At 52.5% G+C, this 19762-nt stretch overlaps 1 protein-coding gene across 9 annotated transcripts in view; it reads left to right on the plus strand.

The window, feature by feature from the left end:
- tefu (Serine/threonine-protein kinase tefu) overlaps positions 1-19762 on the plus strand; it is a 1084056-nt gene that overhangs the window by 309608 nt on the left and 754686 nt on the right. The gene's annotated exons all lie outside the window — the stretch shown is intronic.

The raw sequence follows: 19762 nt of genomic DNA on the forward strand, positions 1-19762 counted from the left end.
CGTTCGCGTGTATAGTCACGCGAATCGGGGCGCGTTCGAAGGCGGCCACGCGAGGCGGTCTCGCAGATGCATTCGTCGCCGCGCGCGCCGGATGTCCACGCTGCTTCGGCGACCCGCCGGGGAAGAGGGTTGCTGCACGTGCAAGCACGTCTGTCCCGCTCGCTGTCTGGAACCCAAGAGAGCGCGCCTTGCCTCTCCCGCCGAGGGTAACCCCGCAGCCGCGCAACACTAGCGCCATCTCTCGGACTGCGCCTGTACCACTCGGACCGCCGCGTGTGCGGCGAAGCCGCACTACAGGAGACGCGCTATGCGGGAAAAACATCAGGGGAGGCGCGAGGGTCGCGCATCCCCACAGCACATAATCTTTTTTTCCGACTCGCTGCGCTCCATAGCTGCCAGCCGATGCTGCACTAACCCCTTCCGGTACCCTTGCTTGACGCACATAATGATGCCGGCATCCAGCGGCTGCAGCCGGCTTGTGTAGTTGGGCGGGAAAAAAAACCCTTTATGTTCCTCAGCTGGACGTATCCGGTCGGTGGCACGGTGCGTTGTCCACGAAAAGCAATATTTTCCTCGCCTTAGCACCCATTTTGTTATCCAGCTGCTGCAAAAAATTGCTGAAGAGCGATATCATCCACACCTTTTTGTTGAAGTTGTAGCTGCATGGAAGCGTCTTTGGCAGCCTCTCGGAACTGTCCTCGTTAGCACAGAATAGTGCCATCGCACGTTCTTTACTATGCTTGCCACCATGACAGCTGTCACACTTAAACGCAAGGGTTTCCTTGGGCTGCATATGGTAAAATATACCGCTCTCATCGGCGTTGAAAACGTTGCAGCGCTTGTATGCAGCAATCATCTCCAGCAGCGACTCCATCCACTCATTCATTGTCGAAACATCCACAGAAGTGCTTTCTCTGCAGGAGCGGCTGTACACAATCCTGTTTCGTTTTTTAAGGTGATCCAGCCACCCGTTCGATGCCTGAAAGTCGTCCATGCCTAGACGCAATGCCACAAAGTCCGCCTTTTCGTTTAGAATGGCGCCGTTGATTGCAGAGAACGTTGATTGCAGAGCTCCATGCTTGATGCAGCCACTTGACGAGAAATTTTTCTAACTTCTCATGCTGTCCTTCTTTTGCCGCTTTCAGCTTGAGCCCGAACTTGTTGGCATTCTGCAATATCACCGCTTTGTTTGCCAGGATTGTCTTAAGCGAAGATTCGGGTGTCTTAAGAAACCGGGCAATGCTGGCTTTCGTGGCTCCATGCTGCCTTTTCGCTTCCTTGATAATATTCAGCTTATCGCCGAGTGACAGAACTGTCCGCTTTCGGGACATCGTGTGTCGCGTTGCTCCACACAATTCAAAACCTCCGCTGAACGCTGGTCGCTAGGATTACGATGAAGAACACGTGCGATAAACCTAGGCCTCTCCGCACTACCTTGTCGGTGATCTGCTCCTGGGAAACCGGAAGGAGAGAAACGCTTCCCCAATGCGATGCGAGGCGGCGCCGCCGAAAAGAGAGGGAGAAAGTGATTGTGGAGAAGAAAAGGCGCTATTTCAGCATAGCAAGTGTCGCGGGCGGCTGCTGGTGGGGGAGAGAGAAATGAACGATGAGATGAGGCAGGGAAGAAAGCTGCGCCGGAGTGAACAGGTCGAACGATGTCAAGTGCTCCGATTGCGGAGAGATGGCAAGAGGAAAGAGACCCGCAGCACTTTTCTTTTGTCCGCCGTTCCGTCTCGCGCTTCGCGAGGGTTGTTGTATAATGCGGGTCAGGCGTAAAATTGTGTCGGATAACCGGGGTTTTTAATGCATTGCTTCTATGGGGACTTCGCCGGGACTGCGCTAATCCGCCGTAAAACCCGGGTCTTCGCAAAACTGGAGGGACGTATAACCGGGGTTCTACTGTATTCACAAAAGTTAGGGATTGCAAAAACTATGGTTCATGTACAGTCGAACCTCGATATATCGACCAGCGCAGTGATTGCGAAATAGTTCGATATAGCCACTATTCGATTTATAAAATCTGATAAAGAACGTGTCAAAAACTTCTGCAAATCAATAAAAAAAACCAAGGGCGCTGTCAGGGATCGTTGTTCAGAGTGCACATTCGGTTGCACCGTGCGCAATAAGCCTAGGCTGCGCCAACTTCGTCTGCCGGAAGTGCGCGATCGATTGTGCTGCACATAATTAGCGTAGGCAGCGGCGACTTCATCAGCCACACGAAGTCGGCTCTCCCTAGGCAAATCGCGTGTGGCGTATTCCCGATCGCACCCCAATCGTGGCGCAGTAAAGACTCACTTGAAGCTTCACACAAGGTATTTATTTATTCGCCTGAAAGTACTGCAGCAATGTCGCCTGCTTCTTATTGGCAGCCACGTGCTTAAACACGGAGTTTTCAACATACCGTATTTACTTGCATAATGGTCGCACTCGCGTAATGATCGCACCCCTGAATTTTATCATCAAAATTAGATTTTTTTTCTTTCCTGTGTAATGATCGCACCCCAAACTTGCCGCAGCGATATGTCGTGTGCCAAGTTTAGCTAATGATGATTGCGCTTACCATCTGTTGAATGCTGTCGAATGCTAAGCGAATGACTTCAAGACTTCAAGACATACCAAGCTTGACTTCAAGACAATGACTTCAATGACAATACCAATGACTTCAAGACATACCAAGTGGTCGGCATGCACCAAACATTCTTAAGCAGATGGCCCATTTTATTCCTTTCATCACTTCCCACACTACCATGAAAAAAAAAGCTACAACCAAACTTGTCTTGGCTTTATTATTTGTAGGCTTTATAATAGTTGTGGTCAACAACAACAACAAAAAAAGGCGCCTTTCGATTCTTCTCATCTGCAGTCGTGGGCATGCAACAAATCGCGAGTGGCAACGACAGTAACCACGTTTACACTGACACGTTGGAAGTGTACCCTATTCATACACCGATGCTTGTAACACAGCTAAGATATTCGCCTACACTTAGCGGAAATGTGCTGTATTAGAATAATAGTGAAGACAAATGCCGCAGTTTCCGCAGCATATCCGCCATGTGTTTCTGTCAGTGGCAGCTAAGCACGCCCATCTCTGTCTCTGTCCCCTCAAAGTGTACGTGGCCACAGACTTGTTGATATTAACGATAGTATTCATTCCTGATATGGAAGGAATTGTTTCAACACCTGTAATTTACTCATGAGAAAAAAAAAATAGCGTTTGGCGCGTTCTGCTTGCTCCACCGGCCACCATTTTGGTTTTGGGGTCCCACGCTGTTACAGCGGCAGACGCGTTTGTTGACCTGTTGTCATCCCGCAGCAAATGCCGGAAGAAAAATAACTTTTCCCTGTGGGAAATTTAATCTGCGTAATGATCGCACCCCTGCAGTAATTATTTTGACAAAAAAGTGTGATCATTATCCGAGTTCATAAGGTAGTCTAAACGATCCACATGCAATAGGCCAGTGCCCTCTATTATGCTCCATTAGCGGTTTAGAAGGGGCAACATCAGTGCTTGTGGTATCAACCTCGGCAGCGTCTTCGTTTGGCTGCTACTTCTGCTGTGATTTTCACGTCTGTCAATCGAAGCATTTTGAAACACTTTCAGTAGTCGGTAACAAAGTATTAAATGGCTTCATTAATCAAAAGACTAGCGCAAATAACAGGGACACAGACAGAGAAGACGACAGGATTAGCGCTCGTCCTGTCATCTTCTCTGTCTGTGTCCCTGTTATTTGCGCTAGTCTTTTGATTAATGATGACACACCAACTAGCCCAGCTTTCTGCCTTGATCGCTTTGATTATTAAATGGCATCTGCCAAGGTGTCTATGAGTAAGCCCCGTAAGCTTGTGCTGTTGCGCTTCTTTGTTGATGCGAACCGCCAGACCTCGCAAGGTGTGGCACCGTGCAGGAGTCATTACGGCAAATGCAATGTGTTGTTGACATTGTCGTACTAGCCGGGTGAACGTTGAACGTAGCCGCGTGCCTACGCTGCTACGTTCAAATGGTGCCCTTGGCGCGATCGATGTGGGCAGCTATAGTGCACAGCACTCGAGAACCTCCATTACACCACCGCTATGTTCGAGGGTGTTGCGGGAAAAGTCGCCTGTTCAGATAGCGCAGGTGGTCTAGGGTGGCGAAGTTCGATATATCCATTTTACGTTCGACCCCGTTCGAAATTAAAAATAATGCATGCAATTTTCCAGGTGATATAGAAAGTGTTACAGGAGTAGAATTTTGGTGCAGAATGCAACGGTGGACTCAAATTTTCAGGTTCTACAAATATTTTATATGAAAATTGAAATTTTGGCCGCAAGGTGGAAGTTAAATTCCTGGTGAAGTTGTTGATGCTCATATTTATTAATAAAAACTGCGGAAATTGAACAATACAGCTGCACAATGGGATAGTTTGGCCCTATTTGATATGTTGATGCAATATTCTGGGGCGTCCACACCGCGGGGAGGCACGCGCATGAAAGGTCAGCGCCATGAAAGATGATGAAGCGTTTTAGCCGCATGCTCTTCTTCTTGTCTACCATTAAAGGGGAGCACCTGTTTTGCTAGCCTCTGTCTTTTTCCTTCGTTACATTTCTTTTGTGGAGGTGTGGGGTACATGCTATTGCTCCCAGACTGAACCCTGTCTACAAGCCCAGTACGAAGTCCGGTAAAGCGAACTCTTGTTCCCGTATGGGCAAGCCGTCGACTTCGAAGGACTACAGTGAAATCTCGGTACAACGAACTTCAGGGGACCGCGGGAAAGTGTTCGTTATTCTGAAAGGTCGTTATAGTGAAAGCCCAAAAATTAGCCATATCAATAGCATTTCAGTAACGCAAGCGTCCTACCTTTGAAACGGTACCTCCTTGAACTCGTTTCTCACACAATGCACACGTGATCGTCAGACAAGGCACATTTATTTGAAATAGTCCGTGATCGTCTTCTGACGGGTGCAGCACAGACTCTGCAGCACGAACGATTCCAGACCGTCCGCATTCTTATGCACGCCTTCGGCCGCTGTGCCGCTTTTGGCTATAAATATGCGGAGTTTTCGCAAGCAGTCCAACGCATCTGTGGCCGACACGGACTCGTCGCGGTCTACGGGTGCTGCCGTAACGTGCAGCAAGATTCTTGCTGGTGCTTAAAGATTTTCTCCTTATCTTTGAGAATCGTGGCGATCGTCGAGCGCGCCACTCCACGTTGTTTAGCCACGACAGTTTGTTTCTTCCCGTCTTCTATCTCGCGAAAAATCTCTGCTCTCTCGCTCAAAGAAAACTGCTTTCGCTTCTTCGCCGTGCTTAGAGTTGTTGAGCTCATGGCAACGCGAACGCCGGCACGCACTTCTAACACAATAATATAACCAGAAGAAAAACAAGATGGACAGGCCTGATACGGGTGACAGCACGCGAACAACTGAGAAAACAAGCAAGAAAAACGTGATGCGTCGTCACCTCCGCAACAGGAAAAAAAAAAAAAAGGCCCACTTCAGCGTTAATTACTACTTTTTTTTTTTCTTCTGCCGCACCGTCTCAGGTTTTACGAGCCCATGCTCCCCGCCTCTCCACTCACAAAACCTGGTGCATCGTTGCCTCCACAACGGAGAAGGAAAAAAAAAAGTCTCCGCCCTCATCTTTCTCCTTCCGCGCCATCTCAGGTTTTTGCGGGAAGCAAGTTGCAAGGCGGCCCGCTCTTCGCGCTGCGTCGTCTGCTAGCTTAGAGCTCCGACTGCCGTGACGGATACACGGAAATCTAAGAATCCGCGCATTTCGGGATATGAGTTCGTAGTACTGAGGTGTTGTTAAGATAACACGGAAATTAAATAACGATCGTTATTCTGAAATGTTCGTTATTCTGAAGTTCGTAGTAGTGAAATATTTTTACATTGAAACTATAAGCAGTCGGCACGGGATTTCATAAAAGTTCGTTAATCTGAAATGTTCGTTAATGTGGTGTTCGTTGTAACGGGGTTTGACTGTACCACTAAGTACGAACCTTGTGGGGACCCTTCTTGGACCCCTATTTCCTATTCACACGCGACTTGGGCCACTCGCCTGTGCGATCGCTGAGGACACGCAGTTCCAGCCTTATATTGGATAGTGTACAACCCCCGCGGCTGCTGGCGCTGGCGCGACGCAGAGCCTCCTGCTTGCGGCGCACGGCGTAACATGAGCCGCGCGTAGGAACAGTGCCTGAAGAGCGGGCCCCTCTCGCCCTCTCTTCGGCTCCTCTCTCCTTCAGCATCAGAGGTACGCAGGCGCCTTTGCCCAGACAGATTGACTTTAGGTGCTCTTGGCTGTCAGATGTGCGGACCCACTTGGTCCTACGCCCCTCTGAGCAAGGCGGCCCCTTCTGTGTGGCGAACCTGCTCAGAAGAGGCAGTGTGGCGGAGCAGACACCCCGGGAGCTTTCACCCGTAGTCTGTGACTGCCACCCCAGTGCCGTATTCCTGTATTGTACGCGCATCTTGTACATAACGGGGAATAAACCCCCATTCATTGGTACCATGGCTGGAGTCGTCTCTACGCCTTGCCGGTGAGTCAGCGAACCCGCCACGGCGCCCCTTTGCATGCGCTGCGGAGTGGGGATGAGCTACGTGTCTCCATAGACCTTAGCTAGCCGCGTCCGGACACGTTAGCTTGAAGCCCCACATATCTGGCACCCAACTAGGTTTCGGCATGGCATTGGAGCAGGCCCCTTTACGGCCCCCATCTCAGCCTGAGTCCGTGGTTGCAGAACTTCTGTCGTTTGAGGCAGCGGACAATGCTGTAAGCTTCAGGATGCTCTTTGTGGCAACCCCATGCTATCAGATGCCAGGTGCAACCACCTAAGGACACCCATTGGTCAGTCCGTTCGCCCAGCGGCGCCCTACGGTCCAAGCAGCGTGAGCCCTTTAACTGCTTAGCTGCTTCGGTTTCTGCCGAGCAGGAGCCATCCCACTCCGCCGGCGACTTTAATCCACTATCCGGCCTCAGTTGGCCTGGAGAGCAACCTTTTCGCAGCACTGTCGGCCGGCCTCCCATAGGCCCGCACGACGTTTCTTCGCCATTCGCCGGTCCTTTAAGGCCACGAACAGGCACATCCCGGCAGGCACCCTGTGAGCCTCGCCCGGACCAATTGCCGCTGCACAACGCAGCCACACAGTTGCTATCATTGCTGATGGAAATGGCGCAATCTCAGGCTATTGTCAGGCCTCCCGTGGAACACCTTAGTCCTTTAGGCCTGCCCTGCCAAGCAACTTCAAGGTACATATTCCGACGTACAGCACTCAGACCGCATGAGCGCTACGGAAAACCTGGAGTCTCTATGCCAATTCCAGAAAGCGATGAGGCTGGAGGACAGCGTGATTATAGGCACCATACTGCCTGTCTCGCTGACCGCCCAAGCTGCACGGTGGTACCGCCAATTTGTACAGCATGCTCGTAGCATGGAGGAGTTTAGGACGCTGTTCAGCCATCAGTTCCTCCCTCCTGACTATGAGCCACGCATGCGGCGCGAGTTGGAGCGTCGAACCCAACACAGGGATGAATCTGCTTGAGTACGTAAGAGCAATGCAGGAGCTTTATCTCCAGCAGAGCACACGGCGTCGAACTCTGAGAAGGTGGAGCAGGTGATTCGGCAAGCCCATCCAACCTTCGCCACTAACCTTCGAAACGGCCAGTTCCACGACCTGGATGATTTGGCTGCTGAAGCGAAACGTATTCAGGGTGACATTCTAGCCGTGTTGGCCTACCGCCCGCCGCCACCAGCGTCATTGTCCCTTGAACCCCGTTGCACTTGGAACGACGGCAACGTACCGCTTGCCCTTTTCTGGCAAACCGACGCAACGGCAGCCCTCGTTGGAGAAACGGAGCGAGGCGCGTGGGAGCTTTCTGATCACGCTCTTAACCCGTACTCATACACCAGGCGGGCACGCACAGTCACCCAGCCCGGCCGAGCACGAAACAGGGACCGCCGAAGCAGCCCGGTGGTGGACACTGATACCTGTGCCCATGTGGCGCAACAGAAAGCACCGTCGGCGCGCAACGCGCCGCGATTAGGTTGGCCAGCACGCAGCGAAGCGGGCAGAGCTCGTTGCGAGGCTCAGTCTCCCGAGCCGAATGCAGCTCTAGCGGATAGGATTTCATGTAATCCTACGATCGCAAGCGCGCACGGCGAAACGAACCGCTGGCTGCCGCCTTTGCTTGGCAGTTTGTCGGAACATGAGAAGGCGCACCTGTCATCGCTGCTGAACCAATTCGATGCGATGTTTACAGATCGGTCGGGACACACCACTCTTGTGCGACACCGGATCGACACAGGCGACGTGCTACCGGGGAAATGCAATCCTAGGCCTGTAAGTGTGGCCAAAAGCAAAGCTATCGACCTCGCAATGGACAAAACGATCGAGACTGGTGTAATCCGCCAATCTAATAGTCCGTGGGGTTCTCCAGTAGTGGTGGTCCCGAAAAAAAGGCAACTCGTCTCGCCTTTGCGTGGACCACCGCCGACTCAATGAAGTCACTCAGAAAGATGCTTACCCTATGCCGAGCATTGACTGAATCGTGGCGAGCCTAGGTGGTGCACATTATTTTACCACTCTAGATGCTAGCCGTGGTTACCTGCAAGTGCAGATGGAGCCGAGGGACGCGGAGAAAACCGATTTCACCTCACATAGAGGCTTGTACGAGTTCACTCGCATGCCCTTTGGCTACTCGGGCGCTACAGCGACTTTCCAAAGATTGATGGACAAAGTTCTGGGAAGGGCAAAATGGCAATACGCCCTAGCCTACCTAGACAATATTGTCCTCTTCTCTCGCAACCTTGAGGAACACCTCCGTCACTTGGAGGACATCCTCGGAAGGCTGCACGCTGCCGGGATCACTCTGAACCCGAAGAAAGCTCAGATCGCAGAGACCCATGTCTCAGTGCTGGGTTTTACAATAGAGCGAGGCCGTGTTTTGCCGAGTGATGACAAGGTTCGAGCTATCCTTTAGTACCCAACGCTGGCGAACATACAGGCCCTCAGACGCTTTTTGGGCATGGTGAATTACTACCGCCAATTTGTGCCCAACTGCGCCGCTCTACAGGCTCCCTTGACCTTGTTGTTGAGGAAGCCTACAAGCTGCAGCTAGGCTCCGGAGCAGGATGCTGCCTTCAGGGCTCTCTCTAAAGCTCTTGTGGACACAGCTGAGCTGAAGCTGCCTGACCTGAAAAGGGAGTTCGTAGTACAAGTAGACACGAGCGACCTGGGAATAGGTGCGGTGCTGCTCCAAGAACATGAGGGCGTTCTTCGGCCAGTGGCCTTTGCCAGCCGGTCGTTGACGCTTGCAGAGCGTAACTATTCCGTGACGGAGCGTGACTGTCTAGCGATAGTGTTCGCTCTGCGCAAGTTTGATCACTGTGTCGATGGAGTGCCTTTTGTTGTTGCAACGGATCACATGGTGCTCACCTGGCTGAAGCGCTTGCGCGAGCCCTGAGGCCACCTCGCACGCTGGGCATTGACGTTACAGCGCTACAACTTTGTTGTTCGCTGTCAGAAGGGGAGCACAAACGTGGTGGCCAACGCCCTGTCGCTAGCCCCCGTTTCAGACCCGGACACTTTTGACCGGCACCCCTCCGCGACAACGCTACTCAACGAAGCTGGAGCCCTTGTCTGCAATTGCACAAACAAGCGGCGATGCGGCCAATATGTAGCCGTCGCCAGATGAAAGTGCGTACCTGCTGGACCCTGTAACGTCCATGGATATCGCATTCAGCAGACAGGAGCTCAGCGGAATGACCCATTTTGTCAGCAAATCGCTGAAGAGCTCAAAAATGGGCACAGCTCCGAAAGGGAGCGAGATGGCAACGCTGATGGCTGCAGATTGACAGCTGGTATTGCTGTTGGTGCCGGGTGTGACGCAGCTGGTATTGCTCCAGGCATGTTGGATCCGTATCTGCTGGATGCTGATGGAGTGCTCCTGCGCTATATTCCATCTGAAGAGGCTCCTCATGAGTCCTTTAAGGTGGTGATTCCCGGCAGTCTACGGAGGGCCACTTTGAACTATTTCCATGACTTGCGGTTGGCCGGACACGCGAGTGGCCGTAAGACTTATCTGAAGTTGTGCCGCTCTGCGACACGGGCAGGCATGAAGCGGGATGTACTTCATTATTCTCGCTCATGCTGCATGTGTCAAAGTGTGAAGCCCCGTGGTGGCAAACCCCCTGGCCTCATGTAGCCGATAGAGAGCCAGTTACCCTGGCAAATCGCGGCCTGTGACGTTATGGAACCTTTCCCAAGAAGCCGGCAAGGTCACACATTCCTGCTGGCCGTCACAGATCATTTCATGAAGTGGGTGGAACTTTTTCCCCTTCGGAAGCTAACGGCACGCATCATATGGGCAAGTTGCTCTGTGTGTTAACCCGCTTTGGCTTTCCGGTGGAGCTGACCACTGACAACACGTCCTATTTCATGGCCAAGGTGTTCGTCGATGCTTGTGCAGCTGTTAGCATAAAGCACCGCAAAACAACGAGTTATCGCCCTCAGGCCAATCCCACTGAGCAGATGAACCGAAATGTGAAGCCCTTGCTCGCGGCCTTTATCCAGCAACACAGGGACTGGGATGCCTGTCTCCACGAGATAGATTTCTCTTTGCACACATCGGTGATCCGTTCGTCTGGGTACACGCCCTCTTTCCTCAACTGTTGGAGAGAGCTGCCAAACCCTATGGATCGCGTTCTGCGAACCACAGCGGGGCGCACGCCGCTGCGTCGGGTCTCTCCCATTACGCGATGCAAGTGCGTGCTAGGATGAGCGAGGTCCTTTTTCATGCCCGCACCAACCTGGTGAAAGCATGCGCTGGACAGAAGGCACAATACGACTGGTTGCATAGAGAGGTACATTATCAACTAGGGGACCTTGTCCTCAGGCACAGTCATGTGCTGAGTGATGCAACAAAGGGCATTTCAGCCTCTCTGTTGGCCAAATGGTCAGGCCCATACTGAGTGGAGACCAAAATATCATCTCTCGTGTATAAGCTGGTGGACTCAAATGGTAGACCATCCGGCGGTCCAGTGAACGTTTCTGACCTCAAACCTTTCGTTGCCAGAAGCAGCGATTGGGAAGAGGAAGAGACACGGCAAGCGCAAGCGAGCAAGATGGCGGATCCCATTCCGCGCACTCGCCGGTATAACTTGCGAAAACGCTCTTAGTCGCCGCTTCTCGCTGGTAGGCAGAGGGACCTTATTCCCCGCTGAGCTGGCAAGCGGAGAGGTGTGACTATAGCGTGAGCGCACACGTTAAAGCGGAAAAGGGCACTCATTAGCCGAATAAAACTCTTTTTCATAGTGCGCAGCTTCTTCTGAGGGCTGTGGGAAATCTAAGTGATCCGCGAGCCCGCCGGTGTGAGCTGCGAAAGCGGGCCTAGCCGTTGCCTTACTGCTCGCACCCGGGGGACTTTAACCTCCACTGGCGCTTGAATGACATGAAAGGCATGGTTAGCGTTCCAGCGCTCTGGCCGGAGGGACGCATGAGGCTACCATAAGCCCAATATGCCCCTTTCCGTGAACGTCCTCCTTCCCTCTGGCAGCCACCTGCAAAGGTGAATGTGCCAGAGCGATACGTCATTTGGCAAGCTGACGGACGCAGTATGAGCTTTGTATTCTGTGTATGAGCATTGTCATCAGACTGTAAAATTTGCTCTTGTTATGTTGTTATTATCATCGGAGTGTGAACTTAGTTGCTTGATGTGTTAATATTATCAGGCTGCTGCAACACAGATGCCTACAACAAACCCGTCCCAACACGGCTCGAGGACGTCGACCGACTCGTCCAGGTCTCGCGGGAGCCGTCACAAGCCATCCGGGAAGCCACTACGGTTGCACTCGCTCCTGAGACCACAGCACGACCCGTGGTCCAATCTAGGTCGTTACCTGCGTCTCCACAGCCAGGTCCCCGTTTGCCTTCATGCCGCCATGTCGCTACGTGGGCCTTCCAATCCGGCTCCGAAGCGCCATTTTGCTTCATGTCGATGAAATGGTGGAAGGAACAGAGAAAGGTGGAGAACGACATGAACGGGCGAGAGATCCCACGCATCGTCCCTGGCTGCACGGTATCAGCCATGGTGGAGGCCTTGGGTGGAGCAGTCATGGCCCCTGACCCTTCGGCGGTGTGCTGCGGCTGTGCCTCTCCCATGACTCCAGCAGGGTGCATAGGCTTCATGTCAGGAGGACGGAGCCAGCCTCTGGGGAGTCGGACGTCAACCCTGCCCTGTTGCGTTCTATTGTTGGCGCTCTCGCCACGAATCCTGTGTTCGCGGCAACCATCGTGACAGCTGTCCAGCAGGCGACGGCGCTGGCGTCCTATCGCCGCAAGCCGGAGGCACTGACCTGCCTGCAGAGATTCTTGACTTTGATAAACAGGTCAGATGTCAGCTTTGCCATTGATACCGTTCGGCTCCCTTATGGGCCGGTCCGAGTCTTCAGGAGAGGGGGGGTGTGGGGACCCTTTTTGGACCCCTATCTCCTGTTCACGCGCGACATGGGCCATTCGCCCGCACGATCGCTGGGGTCACGCAATTCCAGCCTTATTTTCGATGGTGTACATTCCCTGCAGCCGCTGGCGCCGGTGTGACGTAAAGCCTCCTGCTTGCGCACGCGGCTCACGTTACGCCATGCACCGCGCACGATCGCTATGAACAGTGCACCGCGCGTATGAACAGTGCCTGAGGAGCGGGCCCCTCTTGCCCTCTCTTTGGCTTCTCTTTCCTTCAGCATCAGAGGTGTGTGGGCACCTTCGCCCGGACATATTGACTTAAGGTGCCCTTGGCTGTCGGACATGCGGACACACTTGATCCCGTGCCCCTCTGAGCAAGGCAGCCCACTTATGTGTGGCGAACCTGCTCGAAAGAGCCAGTGTGGCGGAGCAGACTTCCCAGGAGCTTTCACCCGTAGTCTGCGACTGCCTCCCCAGTGCCATATTCCTGTGTTGTACGCACATTTTGTACATAACAGGGAATAAACCCCCATTCGTTGGTACCACGGCTGGAGTCGTCTCTACGCCTTGCCAGTGAGTCAGCGAACGCGGTGCAGTGCCCCTTTGCATGAGCTGAAGGGTGGGGACGAGCTACGTGTCTCCATAGACCTTAGCTAGCCAGGTCTGGACATGTTAGCCCGAAGCCCCACAACCTCTGCCTAACCATGTGGGAAGGATGAGTACATCAGTTAGTTTTCTTTGCCTCAATTGTACTGACCGAGCTCATCCTTAACCAGTAGCAAATCACCGAATCCTTTCATTGGGGGTGCTTTCGAGGGTGCTGGAGACTGGCTCAATCACTCTGAGCGTGATGCCGAATTCAACAGCTGGACTTGAGAGCGCAAGCTACGCAGCGCCTACTTTCCTCTTGAGGAATATGCATGCACATGGTTTGAGAACCATCAGGCGGCCCTAGCGTCATGGGATCAATTCCAACGACGGCTAAAAGCACACATGGAAGCCTCGATTGCAAGGAGCGAGCTGAATCTGCAATTCAGGCGAGGATACAGTGGCGGGATGGAAGCGTTACAATGTTTGTGGAAGATACCGTATTTCACAATTGTAAGTCGACTCGAATGTAAGTCGACCCCCCCCCCCATATTGCGTGTGACAGGGAAAAAAAAAACCTACTCTAGGGCTTATTCGATAAAAAAAATTTATTGGTAGCTGGCATGGTTACTGGACTACTCGTCTTCACTTGTGCCATTGTTCTCACTAGTTCTGCCATCGTCATCGCTGCTACGGTCCCACAGTGCGCCGTTGTCCTGCGAAATTCCACACTTGGCAAATGACTGCACAACGACGTCTTGTGGAACAGCAGCCCACGCCGAATGCACTCAACTAAACGTGGCTGTCAGGGAGGCTCTTTTTACAGGTCCAGTTGGCAAAGTTTGCGGTCTTCTGCTACCAGCCACTCATACCCCCGTATGTAGAAATGCAACTTAAGTTGACGCCCATGCTTGACTTGATCCGAGTGACGCCTATGGGGAACGCACCGAAAGAAACGCAGTGAGCGTCTATGGGCATGTTAACGCCAGGCGTCATCTAAATCAAGTCAAGCATGTGCTTCGACTTAAGTTGCATTTCTGCATACGGGGGATACTCACGGTGGAACAGGTCCTTAAAAGGCAAAGATCCGGGTTTGTTTCATGACCATGTCGCACTTCCACTGGCAGGGACAGATCACACATTTTATCGACGTTCGCCGCAAGCTTGCAAGCGTTTAGATTTTGGCCCATGGGAAATTCTTCGCTTGCCGTGACAGGTCAAATATTTGCTTCGCTGCAGTCGCCACTCTTGCACCACCCATTCAGAAACATCAAACTTGCGGACCTGCTGCAACTTGCGGACCTGCTTGCTGCACAGTGATTTGTTTCTTTGGCATAAAGGACAGCAGTCCTCTTGAACGCTGCTGCAAATGTGCTGTATGAGCGAACCCGTTACAGGGAAAGAGAAACGTGAGCTGTATCTGCTCTTCCATGAACTATCGATATTCCCTGCAAGCGCCGCCGTTCGGAGAGTGCCGCCATGAATGGAACAGCGGCACTTCCATCAACTATCGACACCGCCCCATAAGTGTTGTGCGCACTGTAAAACTCTGAAAAATGTTGAAAAACGCTTCCGAAAAGCGAACAAACGCACAGGATAGCGAAAACTACAGGTAAGGCCATAGAGAGAAAATAAAACTGAAACTACATTGTAGCGCCCCTGATATCTCGTTGCTCTAGCTTTTTTTGGTGGTGCCATGTTTGGTTTCGATTGTAAGTCGACGCCCCCCCCCCCCCCCCTCCGCCGCGCCTCCTGATTTCCAAATTTTAAAAAATGGATCGGCTTAGAAGTGTGTAAATACGGTATGTGCTGACTTTTCCTTCACGCAGATCTGTCCATGCTGGAAGAAAGAAACTTGATGCGCAGCATCAAGCAAGAGCTATTCGGTGGCCTGATATGCATCCCGCCAAAGACCATTCTAGAGTTTCTCGCGGAAGCCACATTGATGGAAAATGCACTGCAGTAGTGAACAAGACAGTACAGTCGAACACGGATATATCGAACTCAAAGAGGATCACGAAATAATTCGATATATTAAAAATTCGATATAAAAAAAACAGGCCCAGAGACTACCTGTGGCGGACGATGACCTACCGATCGGCGCATTCAAGAATGACAACTATTTCCGCACACACGACGCAACGTAATCCTTCATTTGCGTGAAAAAAAATCGCTTATGTTAGTCTGCTTATTCGTCTTGCCAATGAAATTAAAGACGCCAACCTCGATCTTATCGAGGCTGTTCAGGTGCGAAAGCCCGGTTCTTTCCATGTCGTTGCAACAACCGCGAATCAAGCTGAACGCAGCCGCCACTTCAGCGGCGGAGTACGAGTGTGTAGCTGCCCCCTTGTCTGGATGATCTTCGTCGCCACTTGAGCTGTCGGCCTGGGTCCCTGCGACTGCAGCTACAATGTCCTCGTCGGCGAGGCTCGCAACAGCCTGAACATTGCTGTCAACGTTCACAAAATCGTCAGCAGACACTTCGGCTGGAATGGCAGCCGGAAAAAGGGACGAAAACTTGCGAAACGCACATCCATGCACTCGTCGCCATCGCCGTCTTCGCAGGTTTCTGGAAGTTTGACCGTCACGAGGCCTGCCTTCCGGAAGCAGTGGCCACGGTATCCTGCTTCACGTCTCTCCAGGCGCCCGTCATCATTTGAATGGCCCCCAGCAGGTCAACCTTAAGCTCGGTGCCTATGCGGAGGTTCGCCAAAAGCCTATCAATGAGTCGCCACCTGTAGCCGACTTTGAACGACTTAATGATGTCCTGGTCAAGCGGCTGCAACTTCGCTGTCGTGTTCGCCGGCAGAAACTTGAGCGCGATGTTTTCGAGCTCGCAGGTGATGTGATGGGCTGAGCAATTATCGACGAGAAGGCAAGTGCGACGCCCCGACTTGCCCAGTTCGGCGTCCCACGCTTGCAGCCATTCTGTAAACAGCTGACGCGTCATCCACGCCTTCTTATTGAAGGTGTAGCGAACGGGGAGCTGCTTACAGTTTTTGAAGCAGCGCGGTGCCCTTGCTTTGCCGATCACAAAGGGCTGGAGCGTTTGAGAGCCATCCATGTTTGCAGCGAGCAGAACGCTCACATGGACTTTTCTCATCTTGCCCCTGTGACACATGCTACCCTGGACGTCGAGTGTCTTGCTGGGCAGTATCTGCCAAAACAACCCGGTCTCGTCGGCGTTGAAGATTTCCGCGGGTGAAAACTTCGCGCAAATTCCCGGCCATTCCTTCGAAATCCACTGCTGGATATCCTGGCTGATGACGGCTCCGCTTTCCCCAGAAATGGTTTTGCCAACTATCTTATGGTGGTTCTTAAACCTCTGCAGCCACCCTGTGTTGTCGGCGAAGTTGTCATCACCGAGTGCAGCGGCAAACCATTTAGCTTTAGCCATTAGCACTGGGCCATCCACCGGAATGTTCTTAGCCCGCACCTCTAAAAACCACGCATAGAGGGCCTTTTCAACTTTCTCGTGGGCAGGAGCGCGCACACGACAAGCTCCCGACGTTCGTTGCTCCGCCGCTTTCGACTTTATGTCCGCCTTGTTTTTTAACAAGGTGCTTAGAGTGCTCCGAGGAATCCCGAAGTCGTCTGCCACCGTCGCACTTTTCTTGCCCGCCTCAACACACTGAATGGCTTTCAGCTTTGTCGCAAAGTCCAGGTTCTTGCGCTTCTTGACGTTGCTTCTGCTTGCTGCGGCCATTGCTTCCGCGTCAGCTCACCACGATCCAGTCACACGTGTCGTGAGACGCACGCAAAACAATATAATGAACACGAAACACAAGAACGCGCACAAAACACAAGAATTCACGTGCGCAGCCTCCGCCAACAAAGCGCTCGCGATGGCCACCTCCGAGGGCGACAGCGACGTACGAAAGGCATGAGCTGTGGTTGGCTGAGCAAAACTCGGGAAAAAGCAACAAGAAAAAAAAGGCAAAAAGAGGAGGCCGCCGGCGCCTTCGTTCCTGGCTACCTTTTCCGAGCCGACCGTTATGGTTACGTGGGGGAAGGATGAGAGACATTGGGAGAGAGAGAGAAAAAAAAGGCAGTTCCGCAAGTCGGAGAGCGTGCGCAGCGGGAGTACAGTCCGAGCCTCCCTCCCTCTCGCTCTCACATTTTCGGAGCCTTTCGGGGGAGGCGCGGAGCTCGCGGGTGCAGCGAGTGCCGAGATCGCGCGGCGTTCTATATATTCAATGGCGGGTAAAAACCTTGTTTGATATAAACGTACAAATTTCTATACTTCAACACAGAATTTTCAAGGGGATAATTTGCGAGTTCGATACAGACAATAATTCTATATATGTGGGTTCGATATATCCGTGTTGGACTGTATAACTGAGACGTCTCTACCCTATCGCGTGACTCTCTCGCTGTACCCTTGGACAATACTGTTGCCTTGCGGGAGCTCATCAGGCTTGTTGTTGGAGAAGAGCTCCAAAAGCTTCAGGTTACTCCGATATCGGCACCCTGACTTTCTCTGGCTGAGGTTGTCCGTGAGGAAATCAGGCAGGCTGTCCAAGTCCCATAGCAAAGCAAGACAGCACAGTACGAAGTGTGGCAGCCACAGCCTCGTGTGTCGTACGTGGAAGTCGTGCCAGATTCATTGTCCCCAATCCTCCATGGTGTGAGTGTCGTCCCGTACTTACAAGATCTGCACTCCAATGAATAAGTGACTGGCAAGGCATCGTAGCATGCCATTTATGGCTGAAACATGACTGCCCCACAGGAGCGACTTTTTGCACACAGCAGACCGGAGGCCATTGTGTTTTCATTGTGGTGAAGCCAATCATCGCTACAGGGTGTGCCCTTACCGTCGAGCGGAGCTGCATGGGTTTCCGCTTAACGCACCTTGCCCTCGTAATGGCGAACGCCCCGTAGAGGTCAAAGCATAATTTGCAGATGCCAGGCCCTCATTTGCTCCACGATTCTGTGAACCTCGGTTATCGTCACCTGCTCGAAACAAGTCTTCCTCTTCACATCAAGCCCAACCAGGCATCACTTACGCAGCCCTGCCACCCGGGAAAACAGTCTAGTGAGTTAGGTCGCTGACGTAGCGAACGCAGAAGATCCTCCACTACGACGACGGCAACATGGAGGAGTTCAGACGCAGAGAAAGCAGTATAGTTCAGTGTCAGTATCTTGCAACGTACCAGTAACCGTAGATGAATCCGAATACACCGCATTAATATACCATACTAAACATATACATACATATACATTATAGGGGTATTACTCAAGTTCGCGCGTGCGCACCTGACTCTTCTCTGGATCGCACAGTGCCGGCGGAGCGGCAGTCGCTTGCTAGCACTTTCGCAGCAGCCCTAACAGTCAGAGCTGTGACCCCTAACCCGCGATTTGCAGTGAGTTGCGACCACGGCAGGTTCAGGCCAGTGGGGAGAGGGTGAGTCTCGACCTAAGGTGTTTATTCACCTTAACCCTTTGAGGGTCGAATTATTTTGAAAACTTTCCCAGGTGGTCAAATTACTTTATTGCGGATCTTGAATGTACAAGATGTATAAAGTCGGGAATAAATAGTAAAAAAAATTAGGAACAGTATTTTAGTGTCCGCATCACTCAGAACTGCAAAATGTTCAATAGTATTTCAGAGTGTGGTATCCTTGAAACACGAGTCTCCGCACAGCCGCAGAGAGCGAGAATACCTCATGAGCGGCGGTGATAAACGAGCTAAGAGCAGTGCCAATCAAGATAGAAATCAACTTCCGCCGCCCCTGCGATAGCGTGCCGACAAAGATAAAAATCGCGTTTCGCGCGCCTCCGTTGCGGCGGAACCGAAACCGCGTTGCCGCTGAAAGCGAGAATACCTCGCGAGCGGCGGTTATAAACAAGCTAAGAGCAGCGCCAATCAAGATAGAAATCAACTTTCACCGCATCTGCAAGAGAGTGCCGACAAAGAGAAAAATGACGTTTCGCGCGCCTCCGTTGCGATCACGCGGCGAAACCGAAACCGCAAAAGGGGTGTTGCCGCAGTCTGCGCGACGACGCGCTGAAGCTAGAAGTCAGTTATGTTTATCTCCCCAAGAAGGTAGCACAAATTTCAAACACTCCTTGTAAGTCCTAAGAAGTGGCAGCACCTCCCAGTGAGCGTGCATCGTCATTATTGCGCGTAATTTCAAACGGAGGGTCGAAACCGTACCCGTACGGCGAAGACCTTGCGGGACAGAAAACCGCCGCCGTACATGTACGGCGAAAACCGTCAAAGGGTTAACAAACAAGTATACCAACTGGACAACAACAGCAAACCACTCATACAAATACAACACAAAAACCACAGCGGCGGAGCGTTCCGCACGTCTGGGGCGAAATACCGCACAATGTGGGAACCACAAAAAAGGCTGATAAGAGTTCAGCTCAGCCAGAGTGGATCCGCGCTCGGGCCCTGGGGCGGTCAGTTGCTCACAAAGGCCGGGCGCAACAGGGGGACGGCGTGCGGCGGTCTCAGCGGCTGAATTGAGATGCGGCCTGTCGCACGCTCCTCAGCCGAAAGACAACGGTGCATCAGGGGAATTGCGCTTCTCCCCGAGCGGCGGAGAGAGAGTCTCCCCGGTTCCAAGAAAGGGAAAGGAGGGAACGGGGTGCCTTGGGCTGCGGCGTCGCGGCCAGGCGCGAAGAGCAGCGGGAGCGGCGAAGGTGCCCTCTCCCCTCTCCCCTCTACCCTCCACGTGCGAGCACGTGATTATCGCATGATAACCACGTGGCCGCTCTGGAGATA

Source organism: Dermacentor albipictus, chromosome 5 (assembly GCF_038994185.2).
Source record: "Dermacentor albipictus isolate Rhodes 1998 colony chromosome 5, USDA_Dalb.pri_finalv2, whole genome shotgun sequence".
Lineage (NCBI taxonomy): Eukaryota > Metazoa > Arthropoda > Arachnida > Ixodida > Ixodidae > Dermacentor > Dermacentor albipictus.